Raw genomic sequence first — 7,294 nt, 5'->3', positions numbered from 1 at the left:
GCGAGCCACAACTACTGAAGCCCGTGCGCCTAGAGCCCATGCTCTGCAACAAGAGAAGCCATCGCAATGAGAAACCCACGCACCGCAACAAAGAGTAGCCCCCGCTCACGCGGCGACAAACACCCAACGCAGCCAAAAACAAGTAAGTAAAAAAAAGAAAAGATTTCTATATTCTAGATCTTTAGGATTCAATGTACCATGCTTTGAAAAGTTTGCGCAAGGCATTCAACAAAGGCCGTCTTTCAGGTGTGGACTTCTGGTCAAAGTCAGACCAATTCACCCTAGGGGCAAAAGAAAGTCTCCATCATTGCTTTTATTAGCCCCCAGTTTTTACCTCATACTGTATGGGCTCAGGTAATCCTAGTGATTTCCTTAAGTATTTTGAATTAACATTGCCTAAGACGCAGATGTATATGCCCTGTCTTTTTAATAAATTTATTTATTTATTTATTTATTTTTTATTTTTGGCAGCGTTGGGTCTTCGCTGCTGTGCGCGGGCTTTCTCTAGTTGCAGCGAGCAGGGGCTACTCTTTTTTGCGGTGCACAGGCTTCTCATTGTGGTGGCTCCTCTTGTTGCGAAGCACGGACTCCAGAGAGCAGGCTCAGTAGTTGTGGCGCACGGGCTTCGTTGCTCCGCGGCATGTGGGATCTTCCTGGACCAGGGCTCGAACCCATGTCCCCTGCATTGGCAGGCGGATTCTTAACCACTGTGCCACCAGGGAAGCCTTGCCCTGTCTTATATACCAGGCAGAGGAAGCATTTCCCAATGAGACGTATGTCTATCCCCATAGTACAATCAGGAAAAGGAGAAGTAGCCATCTTACATAAAGCTTATTCAGATACACCACTTTTATATAAACTTTCATCTCCCAAACAAGTCCACATTATTTACCCCAGGTAGAAAAATTTTTAAGGCTAGAAGAAAAATATTACACTTGAGATACCTGACCAGCAATCACTTAGGGCAACAGTTAGGCCAATTAATCAAGTCCAAGACTGACAAAAGGGGTCCCTTGGCTCGACCCCTCACTGGGGACCCCAAAGCCTTTTTTATGAGAATGGATAAAATAGCAGGGTAGCAGGGGTAAAAAGGAAGGTTTCTGGGGCTCCTTGCAAAACAGAGACTTGTAAATGGAGTCCTAACAGAGGCTAAGGTTTAGGGTGTAAGAGTTGATGGAACTGAGATGTGCTCTACTGGATGCCTTCTTTTGTGACTTGCATCTTTCACTCAGCACTGTTGGTGAGAAGCAGTGAATCTGTTGCATGCAACAAAAGTCTCACCACTTCCATTGCTGTCTAGTGTTCCACGTATGACAATGCTGTAATGTTTTCCTTTTTCCTGCTGATGCTATTTCCAACTTCTGGCTGCTCATTAAATGGTGCTACTTTAAATGTGTTGGCACATACCTCCTGGGGCACATGTGCCACAGATTCTCCAGGACATTTACCCAGAGTAGAACTACCTCCATCATGGGACAGGCATGTCCTCATGTCACTGGAGAAGGCTTGTGTCTGCAGTGGACTCGGTTCCGTCTCCCCTTCTTCTCCAAGGCTCACAGAGTTGGGCTTTTGGTCTTTACCAGCCTGGGGTCTGTGATACCACCATGTGGTTTATGCTGCATCTCTTGAACGCCTTTCCAATGTCTCCCTGTATGAGAAACCTGTCCAGTAGGGGGTGGAAAGGCAGCTAAGGCAGAGGCAGATGGGAGAGTGGCTGACAGAGCAGTGACAGCTGCAGAAGAGGGATTGGGGGAGGGGCTTTCTGAGAGGCACTGTTCAGAGGGAGCCAGCAAGGAGGGCAGGGACCAAGGAGAGGGCAGATTCTGAGGGCCAAGAACGGTGCCACACAATGTCCGAAAGTGCCTCTGCCACCTTTCTCTGCCAGTGACTCCCGACCTGCCTCTGCCCCAGCTCCCCCTCCTCCAGTGCCACCCCCTCCAGCAGCATCTTGGAGGCCGACCTCCTCAGCCCAGCATCCCCTCCTCTCTTTACACCCTCTTCTAGCCCCTGAAGCACAGCCCAGCACCAATCCTGCGACCTCGTCTTGGGACTTACATCCAGATTTCTCTTCCGCCCAGATCCCACGGGAACCCACTTACCAGCCTGACTTCCTGCCCCTCTCCCAAGGGCGCCAGACACTCTGGTCAGGGGAGGCCCCTGGGCCCCAGCCCGTAAGGTCCACACTCTTCCTACTGACCAGCCCAGGGGACCTCAATTATTCCCCGGGACAGTGTCCAGGAGCATGAGTGGGTTGAGGCATCCCGCACCCCCCTAGACAGGAGGCCCCATACTGGTTGGGTCTGCGGGGGCTCATCTGGGCCTCCAGGATGCTTTACATTCGGTCGCTGCTCAAGAGACTTTAAACTGAATCAAGTTGTCTCCTTTAAAGAACAAGCAGCCGCCGAGCTTCTGATTTTTGTCTCTGAGACCCTCTCTGGCCAGCCTCTCTCAGAGAGCCCCGGAGAGCCTCTGAGACCTCAGCCCCACCTCCTGACCTGTTTCCAAGGCCAGTATCTCTCTACTAACAGTTGCCTCTGGGGCCTTCCTTTCAGCTTTGCCACGTCCCTCCAACCCCAAATGCCAAAACTGGTGCTGACCCTTCTGCAGGCGGAGAGATTCCCAGCACGAGGGCGAGCGTGATCCCTGGGGTCCCCGGATGAACCCCGATGTGCGCCCTCCAGCTCTGCTGAGTCCAGAACACATCTCTGCAGACATTTCCCCTGTGTGACCTTTGGGTGCCCTGGGGTTCGTGCTGTCTCTGGTTCCTTCCACAGGCCTCCCAGGACTGGCCCTTCCTGAGGCTGTTCTCCAGTCACTTGCATCTGCCCCTCGGGAAGTGCAGAGCCAGGTTCTAAAGCACGCAAACCATAGCCACAAAGAAAGGCGGCTTCCCCTCCCCCAATGCCAGTGCCTTCACCTTCCATGTGACCTCTGAGAACTCTGGGCGGCTGACTTCCACAGGACTCCAAAGGAGCCTGTGACCCTGGGGCCGCGACCTTACTTCTCTCACCTGAGCACTCCTTTCTGAGCCATCAATCGCTCCCGGGCTGTGATGGCCTAATTGCTATGTGAGCAATGCTGGCCTCCCTATGACCAACTTCCCTGATGGCCCTTGCCTCAGGCATGCTGGGAGGAGGGATGGGTGGCCTCAGAACTGCATGGGCAGGCCTGTCCAGAGGCGAAGACCTCATCAGGGATCCCACGCCAGCCAGGCGCTGCCACTCTGGCTGGACTAGGCTGAGATGACGCTCCCCAGCCCCAGGGCTCACCACGTGCCCTCCTACCTCCCTGCCAGATGCCCAGGTGGCCTCAGGAGGCTCGACACCTCCCTGATTCCATGTGGCCCCCAAGGAAAAGAGGGCAAAATAAAACTTGTGTTGGCTTCCCGCATCCCAGCATGAGTGGGGACGTTCATACCATCTCTACAGGACTGGTGGGGGTGGAAATGAGAGCTGGGGACGAGGGCCCAGGGAGCACTTGCCCCTAGAGAGGGGGGCCTCCATTTCCCCAAAGTGCTTGGGGGGGGAGGTGTGGCCTATTGATGATCAACAGCCTTTCTGTTCCCAGCTGCTGCCCTGCTCTCACCTGAGTGGAAGGGCTGTCACTACATCTCCAGGGGACATCGTGAGACGGGGAGGGCAGGAGGCAGGCAGAAGGCAGCCCCCATGGCCCGGCTGGTGCCGCAGTGGGCGCAGCGTCGCACACACCCATCGCCCGCTGCCGGCAGTGCCTGCAGGGGCCACCATGCCGGGGGCTGGGACACAGCCCAGAGAGCCGAGGGTGGTAAGTGGGGACAACGGTGGAGGGTGCTGGGGCTCTAGATGCGGCCCCACAGGACAGAGAGACCAGGACAAACATCCCCCAGAGAGCAGGCTCCATGCAGCTGGCCATCCCCTGGCCCGAGGTATCTGTAACCCCAGAGTGCAGGACTGGAGGTGTCATCTCTTACTCCAGAGCAGAAAGCTCCGCTGTCTGCTGCCTTGTCATCCCTGGGCCCCAGGGGACAATGTGTAAGAGCATCTCATCACAGTCAGGTGACTCAGGCCCAGAGGAGGGAGGCAGGGTGCCCTGGTGGGAACATGGACAAACATCCTTTGTTTACTGCAAGAGACACGGGGTTTGTATTTGGTCTCCGGTCCTGCCCAGGCACAGGACAAAATGCACACGAAACCAAGAGGGGTCATAGCTGATGATCACTGAATCTCATCATAAGAAAAGCATTAAAGGAAACTTCATACTCCACACCTATTAGCATGGCTAAAATTAAAAACAGTGACAACACCAAATGATGGTGTGAATGCAGAGAAACTGGATCCCTCATACATTGCTGGTGGGAATGCCAAGTGGTACAACCACTCTGCAAAACAATTAGGCAGATCATTTTGGTTGGGGGGCTGCAGGGGAATGTGCTTTCTTAAACAAACAAAAAAAAACACTAGACATGCAACAACGCTGTGACCCAGCATTTGCACTCCTGGGCACGCATCCCAGAGAAATGGAATGAAGTGAAATGTTCACGCAAAAACCTGTCCGAGGAGATTCGTGGCAGCTTTATTCATAACAGCCAAACCTGGAATCAGCCTAGAGGTCCTCGCACATGAGAATGGTTAAACACGCTGCAGGGTCCACTCACCCCAGACACCGCTCAGTGGCACAAAGGAGTCAACAGCTGACCCTTGCTCGGGTGAATCTCCAGGGAATTAGGCTGAGTGAAAAAGACCAGTCCCAAAGATTGTATGGGGCTTCCCTGGTGGCGCAGTGGTTGAGTCCACCTGCCGATGCAGGGGACACGGGTTCATGCCCTGGTCCGGGAAGATCCCACATGCTGCAGAGCGGCTGGGCCCATGAGCCATGGCCGCTGAGCCTGCGCATCCGGAGCCTGTGCTCCGCAACGGGAGAGGCCGCAACAGTGAGAGGCCCGCGTACCGCAAAAAAAAAAAAAAGAAAAAGAAGATTGTATGATTCCACTCATGTAACTTATTTGAAATGACAGGATTTTAGAAATACGGGACAAGGATTAGGGACAGAGGGTGGGGTGGCTATAAAGGAGCAGGTGGGGTTGGAGCTGCTCAGCACCTTGACTGCTGGTGTTTACATGAACCCACGCGTGTGATAAGATGGTACAGAACCTACACAATCACAAATGTGCACGTGTAAAATGGGGGAATCTGAAGAGAAATGTGAAAATCTGTGAATTATAGCACTGGAGAAGATTGGACGAAGCGTACAAGGCATCTCTATTATTTCTTAGAACCACAAGTGAATCTACAGTTATGTCAAAAATTCAAATTAAAAAAGGGGACTGGGCATGTACCAAAATGTTCATTGCAGCTCTATTTACAATAGCCCGGAGATGGAAACAACCTAAGCGCCCATCATCGGATGAATGGATAAAGAAGATGTGGCACATATACACAATGGAATATTACTCAGCCTTAAAAAGAAATGAAATTGAGCTATTTGTAATGAGATGGATAGACCTAGAGTCTGTCATACAGAGTGAAGTAAGTCAGAAAGAAAAAGACAAATACCGTATGCTAACACATATATATGGAATTTAAGGGAAAAAAATGTCATGAAGAACCTAGGGGTAAGACAGGAATAAAGACGCAGACCTACTGGAGAACGGACTTGAGGATATGGGGAGGGGGAAGGGTGAGTTTTGACAGGGCGAGAGAGAGTCATGGACATATACACACTAACAAACGTAGTAAGGTAGATAGCTGGGGGGAAGCAGCCGCATGGCACAGGGATATTAGCTCGGTGCTTTGTGACAGCCTGGAAGGGTGGGATGGGGAGAGTGGGAGGGAGGGAGACGCAAGAGGGAAGACATATGGGAACATATGTATATGTATAGCTGATTCACTTTGTTATAAAGCAGAAACTAACACACCATTGTAAAGCAATTATACCCCAATAAAGATGTTTAAAAAAAAAAAAGGGGGACTGGGAATTCACTGGACTAAAGATTAATCTTGGAGTAACAAAACTTTAACCTACGGCCTGGTCAAAGGAACCGATTCATTAATTAAGGGCCTGCCCAGGCGTTAGTCTCTCCTGACCTGTAGCCAAGAATTTTCCAAGCACAAGACCATGCAGGGGACAGAGGCAGCTATGGAGGCAACTCGCAGAGGCCAGGAAGGATGCCCCCTAACCTGGTATGTCCTCTGAGAGCTAGAGTTTCACCTGGGTCAGCGTGGTGAGCGGGTGGAAGAGCAGGTCAAGGGAGGAGAAGAGGGCTTCCCCCGTGGCGCAGTGGTTGGGAATCCGCCTGCCAACGCAGGGGACAAGGGTTCGAGCCCTGGTCCGGGAAGACCCCACGTGCCGTGGAGCAACTAAGCCCGTGCACCACAACTACTGAGCCCGTGAGCCACAACTACTGAAGCCTGCTCACCTAGAGCCTGTGCTCCGCAATGAGAAGCCCACGCACCGCAATGAAGAGTAGCCCCCGCTCGGCGCAACTAGAGAAAGCCCGCGCGCGGCAATGTGGGGCTGGGAGGTACACGTTGTTTTCTTTGAAAAAAATTTCTTAACTGTGGTAAAAGACACGACATAAAAGTTCCCATCTTGACCATTTTTAAGTGTCCAGGTCAATAGTGTTAATCTATTCCCATTGTTGGCCACAGGTCTCCAGAACTTTGTCATCTCGCAAACCTGAAAGTCTGCATCCATTACACAAGTCCCCCTCCTCCCAGCTCCTGGCAGCCGTCATCCAACTTTCTATGCATCTGACAACTTGAGACACCTAGTGAAGTCGAATCACACAGTGTTTGTCTTTTGGGGACTGGCTTGTTTCACTGCGCATCATGTCCTCAAGGTTCATCCACGTTGTAGCAGGTGCCAGACTTCCCTTCCTTTTTAAGGCTGAATAATATTCCATTGTATAGCTACATCATGCTTTCTTCATCCATTCATCGGCTGGTGGACACTTGAGTTGCTTGCACCTCTTGGCGACTGTGAATTCTGCTGCTACAAGCTTGGGTGACAAATACCTCTTCTAGATCCTGCTTTCAGTTCTTTGGGATATATACCCAGAAGTGGGATTGCTGGATTGGAGGAATGTTTTGAACCCAACCTGGGGCAACTGAAACCTCTTAGCTCCTTATCAGAAGCTACGCCTGTGAGTGTGCCTTGCCTGTGGGGAGAACAGACTCACCCCTGGCTTCCATACCTGTCCAAGGGAGCAGAGGTCAACTTCAGGTACAGGGCACTAGTCCCACCCCTGCCAGCCCTTTACAGACACCTTCCACACACACACACACACACACACACACACACACACACACACACACAC

This window comes from Neophocaena asiaeorientalis, unplaced genomic scaffold, assembly GCF_003031525.2.
Source record: "Neophocaena asiaeorientalis asiaeorientalis breed wild unplaced genomic scaffold, Neophocaena_asiaeorientalis_V1.1 scaffold388, whole genome shotgun sequence".
NCBI classification, from domain to species: domain Eukaryota; kingdom Metazoa; phylum Chordata; class Mammalia; order Artiodactyla; family Phocoenidae; genus Neophocaena; species Neophocaena asiaeorientalis.
Note: the sequence above shows the minus strand (reverse complement) of the source record.